This window comes from Triticum aestivum, chromosome 2A (genome assembly GCF_018294505.1).
Source record: "Triticum aestivum cultivar Chinese Spring chromosome 2A, IWGSC CS RefSeq v2.1, whole genome shotgun sequence".
Classification (NCBI taxonomy): Eukaryota; Viridiplantae; Streptophyta; class Magnoliopsida; order Poales; family Poaceae; genus Triticum; species Triticum aestivum.
The window spans coordinates 724,114,753-724,137,290 of record NC_057797.1 but is presented as its reverse complement, the minus strand read 5'-3'; positions in this window follow the sequence as shown (position 1 = coordinate 724,137,290).

Genomic DNA, 22,538 nt, shown 5'->3' with positions numbered 1-22,538 from the left:
ACAACATGACCACGCACCTGTCCGCAACCATCCGTGTAACCGCGAGGGTCGGCTCTGATACCAACTTGTAACGCCCCGGACACACCCGCCGGTGTTCGTTACTCCTGGTGGGATCTAGACTGTCCCCACAGATCAATACTAGTCTTTTCTACGCACTTTGTCCTCACTCATGCGCACCCGGGAGCAACTTCCCGGTCGGTCACCCATCCTGACACTACTCCAAGCTGAGCACGCTTAACTTTGGAGTTCTGTCCGAATGGGCTACCGGTAAAGAAGGAATTCCTTATTGATATGAGTAGTCTATCATCCCTAATAAGCCAGGCCATCACACCAGGCTTGCAATGTGTGATGCTGATGACGAGCCGCCAAGAAACGCTCCAGTGCGTCCTTGTGAATGGCCTTCTGAGAACTTTATGGATCGAGCGGGAATTAAAGAAGAATTCAATGCCAGTATCACAACGCTAATCTTGTGATCTTCGAGGAAGAGAAGTGCAGCCAGTATCACAACCTCACTAGTACCTTTGTGAGGAGGTTTGAATTTTCAACTTCACGTAATTCTCCAACTGTCCTGTTTGATCTTTATGATAAATCTTACACTATGGACTTAGAGGATTTCACCACTGCATGCAAACTTCCACAATGGGGTAGTATAAGGGATCCTCGCAGATCTGAATTTAGAGAATTTCTTGCTAGCATAACTGTGGGAGAATCTAGAGATATTACACAAGCTACCATAGGGAGCATTCACTTTCCCGCTATACATTATTTTGCTCTCTTCATAGGTAGATGCATCAATGGTAAGGATGAGGCATGTCACATGTGTGTCCCCGACCTCAATATTCTTAGGAGTGCTGTGTTAGGAGACCAATCTTATAATTTGGGAGCCATTGTTGCACGTAGGTTGTGCCTTAACAGATATAATGGAGATTTCCTTGGAGGAATTTATGCAACCCGCATAGCTAATTTTCTTGGTATAGACATACGCGAAGATGATATTGAATTATCACCTGCTTATCTAGATTTTAATGCTATGATTTTAATCACCTCTCCAGTATCGACTAGTCTTTGACAGACGCCGTGCTGTCCGTATTACTCTCCTTGCTCCTGCCTTCTTTGATTATCAGGCAAGGGGAAGATATACTATTACCAGAGAGGAGGCAGATGAGTAAGAGATGAGAGAGGAGGCCGCTCCTCGCCACGCTGTAGCTCAGCAGGCGATAGCCGCTGCATCGCAGTACGACCCCAACTACTATTATGGATATCCGCCAGGCCAGCCGTGGCCATAGACCAACTTAGGCCAAAAGCCTAAGCTTGGGGGAGTACGTATTTTTCACCGACATTACATTTATGTTCACACACTCATTGCTAGATGTCGGTGCTCATACTTTTTCATTGTATCATCCATGCTAGTTTATTTTCCTTTTTATGCTTTCTTCTTGTGTGTTTAATAAACCTTAAGAAAAACCAAAAAAAAAGTAGTTATAGCTTCTAGCTAGTTTTAATTTCCATGCTTGTAGTAGTAATTAAAAAGAAAACCCAAAAAGATTTCATGTTCTTCTTTTGCTTGTTGGGAGCTTTCCCGTGTAAATAGTTTTATTTCTTTCTTTTCTTTGGGGGTCAATAGGAGAAGACCATGATTAAATTGTTGAAGTGGCTCTTATATGCATTATTGTTGATCTGACAAAAGAGCCCATATTGCCTTGTCTTCTCCTGTTTATTGAATGCTTGCAGATTCCAGCTTATTCCAATGCACGTGCACTATTATTATTATTCACACTATTCGGTCGTGCAAGTGAAAGGCAATTTTGATGATATATGATGGACTGGCTGAGATGAGAAAAGCTGGTATGAACTCGACCTCTTTTGTTTTTTTAAATATGATTAGTTCATCGTTCCTGATTCAGCCTATTATGAATAAACATGTTTGCAATGACAACTAGAGATCATAGTTTCTTGTGCCATGCTTGATTAGCTATGAGTTATAATGGTTTACCTTGCGTGCCAACATGCTATTGAAATGGTTATGATGTGGTATGATAGGGTGGTATCCTCCTCTGAATGATTTAAGTGACTTGACTTGGCACATGTCCACGCATGTAGTTGAAACAAAATCAACATAGCCTTCACGATATTTATGTTCATGGTGGATTATATCCTACTCATGCTTGCATTCGGTGTTGATTAATTTTAATGCATGTTCATGAATGTTGTCGCTCTCTAGCTGGTCGCTTCCCAGTCTTTTCCTAGCCTTCACCTGTACTAAGCGGGAATACTGCTTGTGCATCCAAATCCCTTAAACCCCAAAGTTATTCCACATGAGTCCACTATACCTACCTATATACGGTATCTACCTGCCGTTGCAAGTAAATTTGTATGTGCCAAACTCTAAACATTTAAATAAATATCCTGTTTTGTATGCTCGAATAGCTCATGTATCAACTAGGGCTGTCTGTATCTTCCATGTTAGGCGGGTTATTCTCAAGAGGAGTGGACTCCGCTCCTCACTCACGAGATAAATGGCTAGTCACCGGGATGCCCAGTCCCATGCTTTATGCAAACTAAATCAAAATAATTGCAAAAGACCCCCTGGGGCTCTTGTTAGTTGGAGGCACTCGTTGTTTCGAGCAAGCCATGGATTGATGCTTGTTGGTGGAAGGGGGAGTATAAACTTTACCATTCTGTTTGGGAACCGCCTATAATGTGTGTAGCATGGAAGATATCGCCATCTCTTGGTTGTTATGTTGACAATGAAAGTATACTGCTCAAAATATTATTCACCTCTGTTTCAAAACCGAGCTCTGGCACCTCTACAAATCCCTGCTTCCCTCTGCGAAGGGCCTATCTATTTACTTTTATGCTGAGTCATCATCCTCTTATTAAAAAGCACCAGTTGGAGAGCACCGTTGTCATTTGCATTCATTACTGTTAGTTTACATTGAGTATGACTTGATTGGATATCTTTTACCATGAATTACAATGTCTAGTCAGTCCTTGGTCTTTAAAGGTGCTCTGCATTTATGTTTTGCGGTCTCAGAAAGGGCTAGCGAGATACCATCCTGTTATATCATATTATGATTATTTTGAGAAAGTGTTGTCATCCAAGATTTATTATTATGGCTCGCTAGTTGATTATGCTATTGATATGAGTAAACTTGAGACCTGAGTGTTATTGCGAATGTGGTTAGTTATAATCTTTGCTGAAAACTTGAATGCTGGCTTTACATATTTACAACAACAAGAGCAAACAGAGTTTGTAAAAGTTTTTCTTTATCACTTTCAGTTTGTCAGCTGAATTGCTTGAGGACAAGCAAAAGTTTAAGCTTGGGGGAGTTGATACGTCTGCAACGTATCTACTTTTCCAACCACTTTTTGCCCTTGTTTTGGACTCTAACTTGCATGATTTGAATGGAACTAACCCGGACTGACGCTGTTTTCAGCAGAATTAACATGGTGTTATTTATGTGCAGGAGCAAACGTTCTTGGAATGACCTGAAACTTCACGGAGCCACTTTTCAGAAAATAAGAAAAATACCTGCAAAAGATGAAGGCCAGGGGGCCCACCACCTTGCCACAAGGGTGGGGGCGCGCCTGCCCCCCTAGGGCGTGCCCCTACCTCATGGGCCCCCTGTTGCGTCTCCGACTGCATCTCCACCTCCATATATTAAGTTTCGATGAGAAAAAAATCAGAGAGAAGAAATCATCGCGTTTATGATACGGAGCCGCCGCCAAGCCCTAAAACCTCTCGGGAGGGCTGATCTGGAGTCCGTTCGGGGCTCCGAAGAGGGGAATTCGTCGCCATCGTCATCATCAACCATCCTCCATCACCAATTTCATGATGCTCACCGCCACTACACCACAACACTCGATTGGGGGCAGTTAACTGCCGGGAGAAAAACATGTCTAAGGGCAAAGAATCTGCCGGGACATCAGTTACTGCCGCTAAAAACACATTAGGGCAGGCGAGCTGCTGGGAGAACTTAAGCAACACCGGCGCAAAAACCGCCGGTACACTTTACGGCCCAAAACTGCCAGGAGAACTAAATCTCGGCCCATGATCCGCCGGAGACCGTCTTCGCCGCGAGACCGAATATCGGCCCTAAGCGCGCGTGGCAAGGAAAAAAAGTGCGCGACTTGCGAAAATTTTGGCACACGAAAGAAACATTACGCGCCGGCCCTACCTCTACCAGACCGCAATAGCCGCCCCCAAATCACGCCCAATCCCCACCCGTGCCCTCCGCCGGATCCGCCACTGCCGCCGCCCCCGTCGATCCCAGAGCTTCCCACCGCCGGCGATCGGCCACCTTCCACTCGATCAGACCACTGCCGGCGTACCTCCCCACCACCGCAGCTCCTCTGCCGCCCACAAATCCACGGGACCACAACCAGCCGCCGCCGCCAGCCATCCCACCGCCGACGGCCGCCCTCCAACCAGATCACTGCCGCCATCACCCCCCATCACGGCAGCCCCTCCGCCTCCCCAACAACCACCCCACCGCTGCTGACCACTGTCGCGTCGCCCCACTCCAAAGCACCGCGGCCAAGCACCTGGTTGACGGGGAGCAGCACCGACGTCACCGAGCTACTCCACCGGCGACAATCATCCTCCATGGAACAACTTCCTCGCCACCAACCTACTCATGCATTTCCTCGCCGAGCAGGCCTCCCCGCAAGCTGCACCGAGCACTAAGCCACGGGTCTGCCTCCTTCACACGCGCCCGAAGTAGCAGATCGTCGACCCTCCTCTTGTGCAAGCAGCTCTGCCTCCTCAACATCGTTTCCCTAGACATCGCTGCCTCTTTGACAGGTGAGATTTCATTGCAATTTCATTTCCTTTTTTTGTTCTGAATGTGGAGCTACGTAATTGCCTTAATTAGATTTGTTGATACCTGACTAAGTTGTTTAGTTGAGCTTTGGAGTTCATTTTAATTTGAGATGACAGAAAGCTAATTATTTAAGTATTTGTTTTTTTAGTTGATGCCCCAAAGTAATACATCCATTTTATTGTGCTGGAGTATAGAGAGAAGGGATTATTGTGTTTGCTCTAGTCTATGGAGAGAGATGGGGATTATTGTCATTCACTTCAGTTAGGTTCAGTTAGGAATGCCTGAACATTTTAGTGCTAATATTGTTATTCCAATAAAGAACTAATTTCAGAATGACCAAATTTGTGGTCATACACTCTGCATCCTCAACATCAAGGTACTCCAATTCTAGGAGAACTAATTTGTGGCCATACAGTAAGGTTCTAGGAGTATAACATCAGGGTACTTTCTCTACATACACAGGCAAGCTCCAATTCTAGGAGGACTAATTTGAACTTTGAATGAGTTTAAAAAACAAACTAGCATGAGTATAACTTGTTGAGAAAAATACTCCTTGTACTAGTCTAACTCAATGCAGGGCAGGACAGTGGTGCCTCATAATGTCACTCCATTGCCCATGGGGCCATTTTCATTGCCCCAGTGCATGTAGATGCAGGGGTAGGAGGTAAAGATGCAAAAGCTCTTTTTAACCAGCTGTAAGGCAGTGTGCAATGCAAGACCTGCATTAGTTAGTGGATTAAGGCACAAGACCAGCTTCAGGGTTTAAGGCTTAAGCCAAGAGGAGAAAGAAACAGCTCTGCATATGAAAAGATACCATCATTATTGTTTCCATGAAATTGGTAATATATGTGGCATGTGTTCGGGTGTGTTTGGATCAGAGCCTACACCAGCCGAACCAAAAAATTGGTCGTTGACCAGGGCGCGTGCACCTGTTTGGTTCCTGACCAATATTTTGGCTGGCCACGGCTCATGCAGTTTCACTAGTTCATTTTGCGCCAATGATTTGGCAAGTCGCCGGCGGCTGAAAGGTGCGCCAAAAAATTGGCGTGCCCGCGGATTGGTAGGGCTGGCAGGGGCAGCATCCAAACACACCCTTCATCTTTTCTGCAAGAGCAACTTGTGTCCTGAGACCTTCTAGTGGTACTGACACCCATAAAAAGAAAGTGTCTTCTTGCATGATCACTTACTGAAAATAGGGACAATCAGCTTTACTTCTGAGTACTTAGGACTAGTTAACTTATCTAAGTTATTATTGGTACTGTTACAATGTGCTTGTATTGAACCATCTATCCAAGTTTATTACTAACTCTATATGTGTTTCTCTGCACGTATGCTTGCCTATACATCTATTTGCTTTATGGACATGACTCTTGTGTTTGTTTGCTTGTTATACTATGACAATTGCAATGCTTATTTAGGCTACTAGGTTGTGTGCTTGTGCTTGTGGTAAACAAACTGAAGGTACATGTTTGATCCCTGTACATCTTGTTGTAAACTTTGTGCAACCTACACCGCTCAACATGAGGTGCTGCAAGAAAATGAAACATACTTATTTTGCAAAAGAAGGCAACAGGGCGCACACAACAAAGTAAGGATGTGGCATTTCATCGCAACAAACTGGAACACACAAGGAAGTTACCAATGACTATCATGGTTGATTGCTTAAAAAGCTTTCTATGTATGCAGTTGGAAGTGGACAAGCGCATGGCAAAAGCAGGAATGCGACCACAAGCAAGCGGATGAGGTAATATACATGTTTCCAAGAATTTTCATGCCCTCAACTCTGTACAGTACTGAAGTTTACAAAATGAAAAAATATTTCATATAGTAAATGTTTAACTCAGTGCAACAACAAAAATTGACTTAGCATGTTTTGCCTATTTGCACATGAAAGATTTTTTGGCTCGGAGCTAGTACTTTGCTACATATGTTGATGTTAAGCGTGTCCATGCAAGACATGTTGTAAACAATGTGATTTTTTGTGAACTTTTACGTTCAAGTGGCTTTTTGTGTGTGTTAGAAAAATGGTAGTAGCTTATTGTTGTCGAAACTCTCAGCAGTTGCAGCACATTATCCTCTGCTCAACATATTCATTCATCCAATGATCCATGCTACTGTAGGTTCTTATTATTGCTCATTCTAGTTTTGAGCATTCAAAATACTGGTTTTGTTGGATGCCTTTTGGAAGCCGCATTCTGAGGCAATATGTTGAAATAAAACGGGCAAGCTTCTTGCCTTCATACCAACATTCCTTAATCCTCATATTTGCAGGAGATGTGTATTTATCTAGCTGTGCACACTATTTTCAGTCAACAAGTGACCAGAAACTAAACAATCCTGGCAGTTATCTAGCTGTACTGGCAGCTCCTTCCTCCAGGGATGATGCTACAATTCTATCAACAGGTTCTTTATGATGGGTATTGCTGCTACATTTGCTAGAGTATTTGGATTGACGTGTGCCCGCCCCTGCCTATTTATACTACACAGTGTACTATGTACAATATAGAGTTATGCCTATTTGTTTCAAGTTTTGCCTATTAGTTCAATATATAGTACTGTATAGAGTTTTGCCTATTTGTACAAATTTCAACTCCATGCAAAAAAAAGACTCGAACTCAGTACTATATTAACTCCAGGCATGATGCTATACTTGTTTAACTCAGTCTTAGTCATAGCTTTCACCAGTAAGTTCTAATTTGTTTTGAACTGAGCAGGTTTTGCAACAGAAGTTCCATTTTGAATTTCCTATCTATTGCAGGTTTTGCTACTGAAGTTGACAGAGGTTTGGAAGATCTTCAAACTGCTGAAGATTTGGAAGACCTACGATTAAGTTGGTGCATTGATCATGTAATATGCTTTGTTTGTTGAACCTGGACACTTGCTCTGCTCATTTTGCTGGTTAAGCCACTATATGCTCATTTTAGTTGTGTGGCACCCTCAGAAAGATATGTACTTTCTCCTTTTGTGGCACTACTTTAGTTTGGTTGTGGCACATTTAACATATATGTACTGTACTTGTGGCAGAACCTCTCTCTATATATATGGTTATTATGTTTATCGAATGAAGTTTAATGTTTTGGATGAGGCTTATATGTTACTTTGATTGAAGATTTTTGATGCGACCTATATGTTTCTGTGATTGAAGTGTATGTATAAATTATGTGGTCTGTCCTGATTATTTGAATATGATGAAATGGATATTACATTAGGGATGCCTAGACTAATTTGGAACTGAAATCTACCTGCTGGCATAGAAGCTGCCGGGTGAACAAGCTTCTGCAGGCAGTTGGACTGTCGCTAATTGAAGTTTCATGTGTTTTGACAAATCTTCCGGGAGAAAACAGACTGCCGGCAAACACAAGGGCAAGGGCAGAAAAACTACCGGGAAGAGTTTATCTGCCGGGAGAAGTAATCCCCGGCAGCCGTTCTCGTGGCGGTTCTATCTGCCGGGAGAAATGCTGTCCCGACAGTTTGTCTGCCCTGTAAAGTGATTTCTCCTGGCAGTTTACATGCCTTTGCATCAGTGTTGTGGCGTAGTGCGCCGTGCGTGAGTAATTCCATCGTAGGCTTGCTGGATGGTGATGGGTTGGATGGGATCTATCATGTAATCGAGTTAGTATTGTTAGGGTTTGATCCCTAGTGTCCACTATGTTCTCAGATTGATGTTGCTATGACTTTGCTATGCTTAATGCTTGTCACGAGGGCCCGAGTGCCATGATTTCAGATCTGAACCTATTATGTTTTCATCAATATATGACTGTTCTTGATCCTATCTTGCAAGTCCATAGTCACCTATTATGTGTTATGATCCATTAACCCCGAAGTGACAATAATGGGGTACTTACCGGTGATGACTGTAGTTTGAGGAGTTCATGTATTCACTATGTGTTAATGCTTTGTTCCGGTTCTCTATTAAAAGGAGGCCTTAATATCCCTTAGTTTCCATAAGGACCCTGCTGCCATGGGAGGGTAGGACAAAAGATGCCATGCAAGTTCTTTTCCATAAGCACGTATGACTATGTTCGGAATACATGCCTACATTATATCAATGAACTGGAGCTAGTTCTGTGTCACCCTAGGTTATGACTGTTACATGATGAACCGCATCCGGCATAATTTTCCATCACTGATCCATTGCCTACGAGCTTTCCATATATTGTTCTTCACTTATTTACTTTTCCGTTGCTATTGCTATCATCACTACAAAATACCAAAAACATTGCTTTTACTACTGTTACCTTTTGCTACCATTATCACTACTATCACACTACTTTGCTACTAAACACTTTGCTGCAGATATAAAGTTTCCAGGTGTGGTTGAATTGACAACTCAGCTGCTAATACTTGAGAATATTCTTTGGCTCCCCTTGTGTCGAATCAATAAATTTGGGTTGAATACTTTACCCTCGAAAACTGTTGCGATCCCCTATACTTGTGGGTTATCAAGACTATTTTCTGGCACCGTTGCCGGGGAGCATAGGTCTATTCTTTGAGTCACTTGGGATATATATCTGCTTATCATTATGAAGAACTTAAGAGATTCAAAAACCAAGATCTATCCCTCAACTACGAGGGGTGGTAAGGAACTGCCATCTAGCTGTGCACTTGATTCACCTTCTGTTATGAGTAAATTTGCGACACCTACACCTGCTTCTGCTATTTGTTCTGATGTGTCGCATGTTATTGATGATGCCACTTCTGCTATGCATGATACTAATGATATAACTACCTCTATGCCTGATACTACTGTGCCACTTAGTGATTTCCTTGATGAACAAATTGCTAGGGCTGGAGAAATTGAAAATATTGAATCTGATGATACTGATGAAAGTGATGATGAAGAATCACTTGTTATTCCTAACGGTTATGTTTTTGATCAAGAAGCTTCTTTTGCTATCTTAGCTTGCGAAAATAGAAATGAACTCAAAAGGTTATTAGCTAAATGGAGTAAGCAATCTCTAAGTGCTAGAATGAAACCTGACCCTGCTTTTGCTACTTCACCTATCTGTGTTACTGATAAGGATTATGAATTCTCTGTTGATCCTGATATAATTACTTTAGTTGAATCTGATCCTTTTCATGGTTAAGAATCTGAAACTGTTGTGGCACATCTTACTAAATTAAATGATATAGCCACCCTATTCACTAAAGATGAGAGAACTCATTACTTTTACATCCTTAAAATATTCCCGTTCTCATTAAAGGGTGATGCTAAGATATGGTTTAATTCTCTTGATCCTGGTTGTGTGCGTAGTCCCCAGGATATGATTTATTACTTCTTTGCTAAATATTTCCCTGCTCATAAGAAACAAGCTGCTTTAAGGGATATATATAATTTTGTGCAAATTGAAGAAGAGAGTCTCCCACAAGCTTGGGGGAGGCTTCTCCAATTACTTAATGCTTTTCCTGATCATCCTCTTAAGAAAAATGAAATACTTGATATCTTTTATAATTGACTAACCGATGCCTCCAGAGATTACCTGGATAGTTGTGCTGGTTCTGTTTTTAGGGAAAGAACACCGGATGAAGCTGAAATTCTATTGAATAATATGTTGACAAATGAAAATAATTGGACACCTCCGGAGCCAATTCCTGAGCCTATTCCTAAACCAACTCCGAAGAAGAGGGGTATTCTATTTCTCAGTCCTAAAGATATGCAAGAGGCAAAGAAATCTATGAAAGAAAAAGGTATTAAAGCTAAAGATGTTAAGAATTTACCTCCTATTGAAGAAATACATGGTCTTAATTTACCGCCTGTTGAAGAAACATATAATCTTAATCCATTACCTATTGAAGAAACTCATGGTCTTGATAACCCGACACAGGTAGTAAAGGTAAATTCTCTCTATAGGTATGATAAAGCTGAAATCCCATTTACTAAATTTGCTAGCCCATGCTTAGATGAGTTTGATAAATTTACGGTTAAACAAGAAGACTTCAATGCTTATTTTGGTAGACAATTGAAATGCAATTCAAATATGCTTGAACACTTGGGTGATTATATGGCTAATGTTAAAGGTGACCTTAAACTTATTAGTAAACATACTTCTATTGTTACCACTCAATTAGAACAAGTACTTAAAGCTCAAAATGATTTGCTCAATGAATTGAGTAGTAAAGATAATGATTATGCTATTAGAGTGGCTACTAGAACTGGTAGAATGACTCAGGAACCTTTGTATCCTGAAGGCCATCCTAAGAGAATTGAGCAAGATTCTCAGAGAAATAAAATAGATGCGCCTAGTCCTTCTGAAAGGAAGAAAAAGAAAAATGATAGGACTTTGCATGCTTCTAGTGATCCTATTGTTGAAACACCTGAGAATCCAAATGATATTTCTATTTCTGATGCTGAAACCCAATCTGGTAATGAACATGAAACTAGTGATAATGCTAATAATAATGTTCATGATGATGCTCAACCTAGTAATGATAATGATATAGAAATTGAACCTGCTGTTGATCTTGATAACCCACAATCAAAGAATCAACGTTATGATAAGAAATACTTTGTTGCTAGGAAAGATGGTAAAGAAAGAGAGCCTTGGGTTCAGAAACCCATGCCTTTTCCTCCCAAACCATTCAAGAAAAAGGATGATGAGGATTTTGAGCGCTTTGCTGAAATGATTTGGCCTATCTTTTTGCGTATGCGACTAACTGATATGCTCAAAACCAATCCTTATGCTAAGTATATGAAAGATATCATTACAAATAAAAGAAAGATACCGGAAGCTAAAATTTCCATGATGCTTGCTAATTATACTTTTAAGGTTGGAATACCAAAGAAACTTGGAGATCCCGGTGTACCCACTATACCATGCTCTATTAAAAGAAATTATGTTAAAACTGCTTTGTGTGATCTTTGAGCCGGTGTTAGTGTTATGCCTCTCTCTTTATATCTTAGAGTTGATTTGAATAAGTTGACACCTACTGAAATATCTTTGCAAATGGCTGATAAATCAACTACTATACCTGTCGGTATTTGTGAGGATGTGCCTGTTGTAGTTGCAAATGTTACTATTTTAACAGACTTTGTTATCCTTGATATTCCCGAGGACGATAGTATGTATATTATTATTGGAAGACCCTTTTTGAATACTGCAGGGGCTGTTATTGATTGCACTAAAGGCAATGTCACTTTTCATGTTAATGGTAATGAGCATACGGTACACTTTCCGAGGAAACAACCTCAAGTTCATAGTATCAACTCTATTGGAAAAATTACATCGATTATATTTGGAGGTTTTGAATTTCCTCTTCCTACTGTCAAGAAGAAATATGATATTCTTATTATTGGGAATGTGCATATCCCTGTTGAGGTAACATAGTGTTATTCGAAATTTCTCCAGTTCCATGTTATTCGGAATGAGTTCGTTAACAAGACTTGATCAACATTGTTAGAGGATTCCTTTTGATGATCATGATATGGATGAAACTAGAAGGCACAACCTTCTGTACCGCACTTTTACTTTCTGTTACTTGTATTAAATAAAATGAAAATAAATATTTTTCTGTCTGTTATCTGATTATTCGTGCAATATAAAAATACCTCGAAAATAAAAGTTCTCCAAATGCCCTGAAATTTAAATATGATTTTTCTAGAATATTTGAGAATATTTGGCACTGAGAACTGAAAGTGCGTTATATCGACTAGAGGGGGGTGAATAGGCGATTTTTATGAAGGTCTTCAAAACATGGAAGTTTCGAAGACAAACAATAGAAATAAACCTATTACCATGCAGCGGAAGGTAGACTACACTAGGCAAACCATAGTCCAGTATTCAATGAAGTGAAAGCACAACGACTAATAGTAGCTAGGTAGTAAGGATCAGGTAGGAAGATATTATGAAGCCGATCAGAACAAGCAGTCACTCAGTGAAGACAGAAGATAGTGCAATCATACAATAACTTCACAAGGACCAACAGTAAGTAAAGGGAAGGGAATGATGAAACCAGTGAACCGTTGAAGACAATGATTTGTTGGACCAGTTCCAGTTGCTGTGACAACTGTACGTCTGGTTAGGGCGGCTAGGTATTTAAACCAGAGGACACACAGTCCCGGACACCCAGTCCTGAACATGCAGCTCAGGACACCCAGTCCTCACTGTATTCCCCTTGAGCTAAGGTCACACAGACCTCGCCCAATCACTCTGGTAAGTCTTCAAGGTAGACTCCCAAACCTTCACAGACTTCGTTCACCGGTGATCCACAATGTCTCTTGGATGCTCAGAACGCGACGCCAAACCGGCTGGAGGATTCACAGTCCTCAAGTGTAATAAGTCTTCAGATCACATAGACAAGAAGACTTAAGTGATGCCTAACTCTCTTTGGCTCTGGGTGGTTAGGGCTTTATCCTCGCAAGGAATTCTCTCTCAAAGGCTTCGAGGTGGGTAGCTCTCAAACGACAAAAGCCGTACTCTAACTTTGAGCAGCCAATCGTTTATGGTTGTAGGGGGTGGGCTATTTATAGCCACTACGCAACCCGACCTGATTTGTCCGAAATGACCCTGGGTCACTAAGGAACTGACACGTGTTCCAACGGTCAGATTTCAAACACACACGGCAACTTTACTTGGGCTACAAGCAAAGCTGACTTGTCCGACTCTGGACAAGATTCGCTCTCATAGTCTTCACTCGAAGACATAGGTTTGGGTTAAGTATCACTTCAGTCATTCTCACTGGTTCACTTGGACCCCACTTAACAGTACGGTGGTTCCTATGACTCAATAAAGAAGAAAAAAGAACTACGAAAGATCTGAGTCTTAGATCTCTATAGGCTTCATGCGATGTCTTCTCTTGTCATAGTCTTCAATGAGAATATCTTCATATACCACCTTTGACATCAATGCCTTGATACATTTTTAGGGGTCATCTCTGGTAGGAAAACCGAATCAATGAGGGACTTCTACCTGTGTTATCCTGCAATTCTCACAAACACATTAGTCCCTCAACTAGGTTTGTCGTCAATACTCCAAAACCAACTAGGGGTGGCACTAGATGCACTTACAATCTCCCCCTTTTTGGTGATTGATGACAAACTAGTTGAAGTTTTCAACGGGGAATATAATATGTGAAATTGTAAAGGATAAGGAATTTTCTTCATTAGTTGCAAGGGCTCCCCCTGAAGATGTGCATATAAGTAATTTGCTTTTGGAATGCAAATGCACATGGCAGGTTGTACTCATGGAGATCCTCTTCAACTTATGATGACAATTCATTATGCATGAGAAGGTATGTGAAGATAATGACATGTATAATGGAAAATGGACGTCTGCAAATGATCAAAGTGAGGAATTTATTGTCGCACATGCGGAATTTATCGTCGCATCACAAAGTAGCAAATAAGTAGCAGACGACCATGGATTTTAGGTGTTACAACTCAAAGAACCAAATGTATCAAAAAGAGAGTTGTAAACACGAGGCAAAATATAAAGCAACCGCCCATGTGGACCCACTTGAAGACTATCAAACTCATATGCTTCTCCCCCTTTTGTCAGTAAGGACCAAAAAGGTTTGAAGACATAGAGCATCTACTCGTTCCCATGAAGAGTAGGTGAAGCAGCAGGGTCGTCGGTGGTGTTTGGCGGCGCAGAAGAACTTGGAGCAGTGTCGAAGCATGCTGGAGGAGGTGGTGGTGAAGTTGCATCGTCTTCGTCCTCGATCACTCTAACATTCAAAGTTGCAGCAGAGGATGAGAACTCAGAGTCTTCAAGAGATGGAGTCGTCGCAACACTGCCCTTCGAGGAGGTGTGGAGTCAAACTTGAAGCGTTTAGAGAAGCCATCCTCTTGAAGATCATCTTCAGAGCACATAAGCGTCAGCCCTTTCCATGTGTGTCGAGAGGTTTCATGGGCAACAAAGGCATTCTTGGTGGCAAGATTGCGAATTCGGTTGACATCCACCAAGAGGCTTTGCATTTGGCGCTTCAGCCAGTCATGATGCCTATCCTGTTTCTAATGAAGAGCCACAAGAAGCTCTCGGTCGTTGAGAACACGAGATCGCTTCTTGGGTCATTGGCCAATAGTGCTTTCGGTGGCTTCAGTAAGGGCACGATGAGGTGCACGTGTAGTTCCAGCCAGAGGATAAACACGGGTGACTGCTTCAACTCCTTCAATGTTCTGAGAGAAACTTTGATGCTCCGCATTCTGAAGACTAAGAGGCTCCTTGGTAGGCTCAGGATAAATGGCTTCAACGGACATATCCACATCAGGCAGAAAGATCCGATGATTGCGAGCAGATGGCTGATATGAGATACCGCATTATCCATGGAGCGTAGAACTTCAAGCCAAAAAGATCAGAGCCTGATGCAGCAAGTTGGCGGATGAAGAAGTCCTGTGCATTGAAGCATTTGCCATGAAGAATATAGAAGACCAAAGTCTTCATTGCACCTTCCAGCTTGGCATGTGGAGAATGTCCTTTGATGGGCCAGAGAGTTCGCCTTATGATGTGATAAATAGTCCTTGGCAGATACTCAAGGTCTTCAACAGAGAACTCCTTAGGATATGCAGCATCTTGTGGCAATGGCTTCATCATACTGAGCATCTGACTCATGTTTGGTTTAGGCTTCTGAAAGATGCTCTCCATAGCTTCACTGTGAAGCTGATAGCCAGGTTCGTAGAGATCGCCAGGAGTGAGCAGACCAGTGAGCTCAGTGATATCAAAGGCTTTGGCTTCGTGATGAACATTTCCTGTCATCCACTCCAGGACCCAAGTCTTCGGATCTCTGTTGTACCCATGGATGTGAAGTGTGGCATAGAATTGGAGCAACAACTCTTCATTCCAGTGCTCTTGGTCGGTGACAAACGGCAACAATCCAACCTCTTTGAAGCAATCCAGAGCTTCCTCCAGATAGGGCAGACCAGCTATTGCTTCGATGTCAAGACGCTTATGTAGGAAGATGCGACCTTGATTGTACAGAATGCAGGAGTAATAGCTTCGCTGCGGATAGCTCCAGAACCGATCAGAAGATATTCTTTCCCTTGAGTAGGGGTTCTTGGAGCTATTGAAGAAAGTGTTGTCTGCTTTGAAGCCATTGACATTGAAGGATCCAGGTGCTGATGCAGGACCTGGAAACCTGGGCAACCTTGGAATTGGCTTCTGTACCTGAGGCATGTGCTCAACATGATAGTCAAACTGAGGACTAGCAGCAGGCACATGAGCAGAAGCAGTAGCATCATTGGCTTCGCTGACTTCTGGTGCTTGGGTTGGTGTAGGCTCCACATTGGCTTCAGCCATGACAACATCAGTGGCTTCGGTGGCAGCCTCAAGATTCGCAACCTCCACTTGATGAGCTGGAGGGTCGGTCACAATCACGTTCTCCTCAAGAACAGCTTCTTGGTGAGACGGGGGTGTAGCAACTCTTGGGGTTTCTTCTTCAACGGCTGATGCAGCCGGAATGTCTTCAGCAGCTTTAGCATCAGACATGGAGACTGGAGGCCTTGGTCCTTTGCGAAGCCTGCGTAACACTGGCAACGCCTGTGGAGTTGGAGTTGGCTGGGCGTCAAAGTCATCTTCCTCTTGTGCTTGTGGGTGATCAGCCCATGATGCATCCTGAGCAATTGGCGTCAGAGGACGACCAATGCTGATGAGTTCGCTGTGCGTAAGCACATGCGATGATACCTGTTGGTGCTCGATCTGAGGAAGAACTGTATCATCTTCAACATGGTCATGGTGACCAATGTCTTCAGCAGCCGTGGGATCAGTTGCTGGAAAGTCTTCAGCTTCATGAGCCTCTGTGGAAGCAGGCTCATGGATAGTCAGTTGGTGCTCTTGATGTTCAGCGTTAGGGCGAGCCATGGAGATGGGTTCAACAATTAATGGCTCTGTGGGAGCAGCCCGTTCATTCTTGGTCTTCCGCTTCTTCTTGGAGGGAGAAGCATCAGAGGCTTCAGAATGTTTCCTCTTTCTGGCTTCAGCCTCAGCAGTCCTCGTCTTCTTCAGCTCTGAAGCGGTTGACCTGGCCTTGGGCTTCGAGCCAGTCATGCTAGTTGGGAAGACAATGGGATCTGCTTCCTGCCTTGGTGCGTTGGGTTCGGCCATAGTGGGCTTCTTCTTCTACTTAGCAGCCATCCTGGGATCAATGCCCGGACGCCCAAGGGCCTTGCGCTTCTCAGCCTCATTGTAGCCTTGTACACACTTGTCAGCCATGCTCTTCATGCGCTCACGAGAACCCTGAGCTTCTGCACGTTTCTTGAGAAAGGCTTCTTTGAGCTCGTGCAGCATAATCTTGAAGTTTTTCACCTCTTGCACGCTGAGCTTGGCCATATGCTTCTTGAACTGAGCTTTCTCATAGTCAATCTTTTGCTTCAGTTCAACAATGCGCTGGGCGATAGCTAATTCTGAAGCAATGGCGCCATGGAAGGCGACGCTGAGGCCAATTGGAAGTTGCAGATCTTCAAAGCTGAGGTTGAGCATGTCAAACCACTCATCAATGAAGTTGTGGATGATTGCCACGTCAAAGAGAGGCAGATCATTGAAGATTTCTTCTTATTCTTCTTTGCTCTTGATCAGTTGCTCAAGAGCGTCATCTGCAAGATCTTCATCACTGGATAGATCGATGGCATCGTTGCGCAGAATAGCAGCAGCTGTCAGTTCTTGGCCGGTGTGTGGCAGAGGCATCTTGACTTTCTGGGGCTTGGAGATGCGTGACAAATCTTCAGACTGCACACTGTCTTTAGGAGGTGTAGTAGCCAGTGGCTTCGCCCGTGAGATTTTTGGTGCAGAGACAGACTTTGAAGCTTTAGGCTGCTTCAACTTCTTTGGCTTCAGCGCTGCAGGTGCTACATCTGATTCAGCTTCATCTGTAGGCTCATTCACGGCTGTCCCTTGAACCACGATATGAGTGATGAGACCTTCCAAGTTGTAGAAGGTCCCAAGAAGATTGGGTTCAACTTCGCGGGTGCCATCGGCACGGGGAGCAGAAGGACCAGGCTTGAAGTCTAATCCCAAGGACTTCTTGTTCTGCTTTGCCAAATTCTGGGCAAACTAGAAGTTGCGCTTGAACAGATTGTCGTCACGACACCATAGCAGTGACGATGGGTCAGCATCCGCAGGCTATGGTCCACGGACCATGCAGGGATAGAAGCCTTGTTCAATGGCTTCATCTCTGGACCTGGGTTGAAGATTTTTGTAGAGGACGTCTCCCCATGATCGCTTGATGGCATTCTTCTCAGCATATTCCTTTGTCACAAATCTGTACTTGAACCACTGTTCTGCCCAATATCGTCGAATCCATTGGATTCGTGTCTTGCACTGATTGTAATCCTCTTCATGATCTGTCTTGTACAGCTCTGAGAGGTCATCGGGTAGATCTCTTGATGTTTCTCCTCGACGCTTTCTGCCACCCTTCCTTGCTGATTTTTCTGCAGCCATGAACTTTAAACTGAATGGCTTCAATACGTTCAAAGGCTTCAAAGGCTTTTGCTTGCTGGACAAACAGGAACTGGCTTCGGGAGAATTTATGTGATACTGTAAGAATTCTGCAAATGAATGCAGACTATGAGACCCAAGGGATTCTCCCACGGACATGTACCCGTGACAGCATTAAGGTGCGAGGGAAGGGGAAGAGGTCATATGCATTCTCAGAAGATTTTGAAGATAAATCAGTTTAGAAGACATTGACCTCATCGTGCGAAGACATTCACTCATAGATAAGGAGTTGGTTCCAGATTTGTACGAATCCACGGATCAGTACAAGTGAGGAATCTAACTACTTTGTGAAGCATAAGTGAATATACTAGGCATATTATGAGATGTAATATGAAATAGATCCAGCTTGTGTGAACAGAAACTGCTTGTGGTAGAAAGTGACGAATCTACAGGATCAAAGGGGCCGTAAAAGGAAGTTTTATTTACCACACGAAGAACTGCTAGACGGAGTGGAAAAGGAGGCCGAGCAGTCCGATCGTCCGTGCCCTAACTTGGCGACGGAGGACACCTACGGCGACGGCGGAGAAGACGATGTCCGCGGTCGGTGTGAAGACGGCGTCGGAGAGGTTGCGGCAGCTAAGCGCTTCGTCGCCGGTGTCGTCGAGGGCTAGCGGTGGCGCTAGGGTTCGTGCGAGAGTGAAAGAAAAGATAATGACTGTGGTGAGGCATGTATTTATAGGGACATGGATGGCTCATTGTTATTACACAGGTGCCCCTGGCGATTCACATCTGAGGAACACGTGGCCATCATGCAGCATGTTGGAGGTTGTTCCACGTCCCATGCACGCCTGGATTGTCGGGTGGTCGTTCCCACTTCTCCGGGTTTCAGGTGAGGAATTAGCATTGAAAGCGGACTTAATGTTTGTCTCTGTATCTTCTGTTGACAAGGACGCAGAGAAGACATTTGACAGTTGCAAAAGAATGCATATGATTTGGAGAGATAGAGTTTGAGGTAGAAAGCATAGATAGGTTAGGGTCCGATCACATTCACTTAGTTCAAAAGATTCAACAAGAAGACATAGCTATAAGTGAATGCTGTAGAGGACAGAACACTAGTATATATATATAATCAACATAGTGAAGATAATCATGAAGACATGTTGAGATTGAAGCCAAACCAAATATGAAGACACAGCAAATATAACGCCATGAGTGAAACACTTCAAACAAAACATTTGGTGGTGGCGTTACCCACTGTATAGGAAGTATTAGACCCAGACACGCCGCACAATTATCATGGCGCTCCGAAGTCAAATTCCACATTAATATATTCACACTTAGAATGCATGTCTTCATTGATTGAAGATATACTTTACTTCGTGTGTTGCACATCTAAGTCATCAATATGCATAAGTGTTAGGATGTGTGCCTGATCACAGGACATTTGAGGATTCCAAGATATTTAGCTCACACCGTAACTTGCAAAATCTCTTCTCATCCAAGGGCTTGGTGAGGATATCTGCCAATTGTTCTTCAGTGTTGACGTGTATGATATCAATCTCTTCCTTCACAACATGATCTCTGAGAAAGTGATGCCGAATCTCAATGTGCTTTGTCTTCAAGTGCTGAACTGGGTTGTTGGCAATCTTGATGGCGCTTTCGTTGTCGCAGTAGAGTGGCACTTGCTTTAGATGAATGCCATAGTCTTTGAGTGTTTGCTTCATCCACAGAAGCTGAGCGCAGCAAGATCCAGCAGTAATGTATTTAGATTCAGCAGTGGAGAGAGATACACAGTTCTGCTTCTTTGAAGACCAACATACAAGTGATCGTCCCAGAAAATGACATGTGCCTGATGTAGACTTGCGATCCACCTTGTCACCAGCATAATCAGCATCCGAGAATCCAACCAGATCAAACTCTGAGCCCTTTGGATACCATAATCCTAGAGTTGGGGTGTGAGCCAAATATCGAAGAATTCGCTTCACAGCTAAGTGATGCGATTCCTTTGGTGCCGCTTGGAATCGAGCACACATGCAAACACTAAGCATAATATCTGGCCTAGATGGACATAGATAAAGTAAAGAACCAATCATGGAGCGGTATACCTTTTGATCGAACTCTTTACCATTGTCGTCGGGACCCAGATGATGTTTGGCTGGCATTGGCGTCGTGAAGCCTTTGCAGTCTTGCATACCGAACTTCTTCAGGCAATCTTTGAGATACTTCTCTTGAGATATGAAGATGCCGCTGTGTTGATATCGTATTTGAAGACCGAGGAAGAACTTCAGCTCTCCCATCATGGATATCTGATATTGCTCTTGCATCATATATCCAAACTCTTCACTGTACTTCTGATTGGTGCAGCCGAAGATAATGTCATCCACATATATTTGGCACACAAATAGTTCACCATCATATGTCTTCGTGAAGAGAGCGGGGTCGAGGGAACCAGGTATGAAGCCTTTGCTCTTCAGGAAGTATTTGAGTGTGTCATACCAAGCCCGAGGGGCTTGTTTGAGGCCATACAGTGCCTTGTTGAGCTTGTATACCATGTCAGGATGTTTTGGATCTTCAAATCCAGGCGGTTGTGCAACATACACTTCTTCTTCAATCTTGCCATTGAGAAAAGCGCTCTTCACATCCATTTGATATATAAGTATGTTATGATGATTTGCATAGGCCAGCAGTATGCGTATGGCTTCAAGTCGAGCCACAGGAGCAAATGTTTCATCAAAGTCAATTCCTTCCACTTGAGTATATCCTTGAGCAACAAGACGAGCTTTGTTTCTGACAACTTGACCATGCTCATCTTGCTTGTTGCGGTATATCCATTTGGTGCCTATTATATTGTGCTTCCGAGGATCAGGACGCTTAATCAGTTCCCATACATTATTCAGCTCAAACTGTTGAAGCTCTTCTTGCATAGCTTGAATCCATTCAGGTTCCATGAAGGCTTCTTCAACTTTCTTGGGTTCTGTTATTGAGACGAATGCGAAGTGCCCACAGAAATTTGCTAGCTGCGTTGCCCTTGAACGAGTGAGCGGACCGGGTGCATTGATGCTATCAATTATTCTCTCAATCTGTACTTCATTCGCAACACGAGGATGTACAGGGCGAAGATATTGCTCTTGTTGATCATTGTCATTGTTAGAGGGATTGTCTTCAGGCTGAGCATTGTCTTCAGGTTGATCAGGTGCGGAGATGATAAGTTCCTCTTCAGGTTGAGCTTCAGAGGGTATGATTTCTCCAGTTCCCATTAGTTTGATTGATTCACTGGATGGAACTTCATCTAGCACATTTGGCAGGTGCTCTCTTTGTGAATTGTTATTCTCATCGAACCGCACGTCCACTGTTTCAACCACTTTATAATGAAAGAGATTGAAGACTCTGTAGGAGTGCGAATCCTTTCCATATCCAAGCATAAAACCCTCATGTGCTTTTGGTGCAAATTTTGAAGTGTGATGTGGATCCTTGATCCAGCACCTGGCGCCAAATACTCTGAAGTAACTGACATTTGGCTTCTTGCCAGTAAGGAGCTCATAAGATGTCTTGTTCAGAAGCTTGTGAAGATAAACATGATTGATTGTATGGCATGCAGTATCAATGGCTTCAGGCCAGAATTTTCTTGGAGTCTTGTATTCATCAAGCATCGTTCGGGCCATCTCAATGAGTGTTCTGTTCTTGCGTTCCACGATGCCATTCTGCTGTGGCATGTACGGGGCTGAGAATTCATGTGTGATGCCCAAAGTATCAAGATATGTATCAAGGCCAGTGTTCTTGAATTCAGTGCCATTGTCACTTCTGATGTGCTTTATCTTGGCGCCATAGTTGTTCATTGCTCGATTGGCGAAGCGTCTAAAGACATCCTACACTTCAGTCTTGTAGAGGATTATGTGCACCCAAGTATATCTAAAATAATCATCAACAATAACAAAGCCATAGAGACAAGCAGTAGTAGTAAGAGTTGAGTAATGAATGGGACCGAAAAGATCCATGTGGAGCAGTTCGAAGGGTCGAGTTGTTGTCATGATTGTCTTCGAGGGATGTTTGGCCCTCGTCATCTTTCCTGCTTCACAGGCACTGCAAATGTGATCTTTCTTGAACTTGACGCCCTCGATGCCTATGACATGCTTCTTCTTTGCAAGGGTGTGGAGGTTCCTCATGCCAGCATGCCCTAGGCTCCGATGCCAGAGCCAGTATTCTGAAGCTTTTGCAAGAAGACATACGGCAAGCTGTGGTCCTGCTGAGAAATCTACCACGTACAAATCATCCTTCCTATACCCTTCAAACACTAGAGACTTGTCAGATTCCATTAGAACAAGGCGACGATATTTTCCAAACATCACGATCA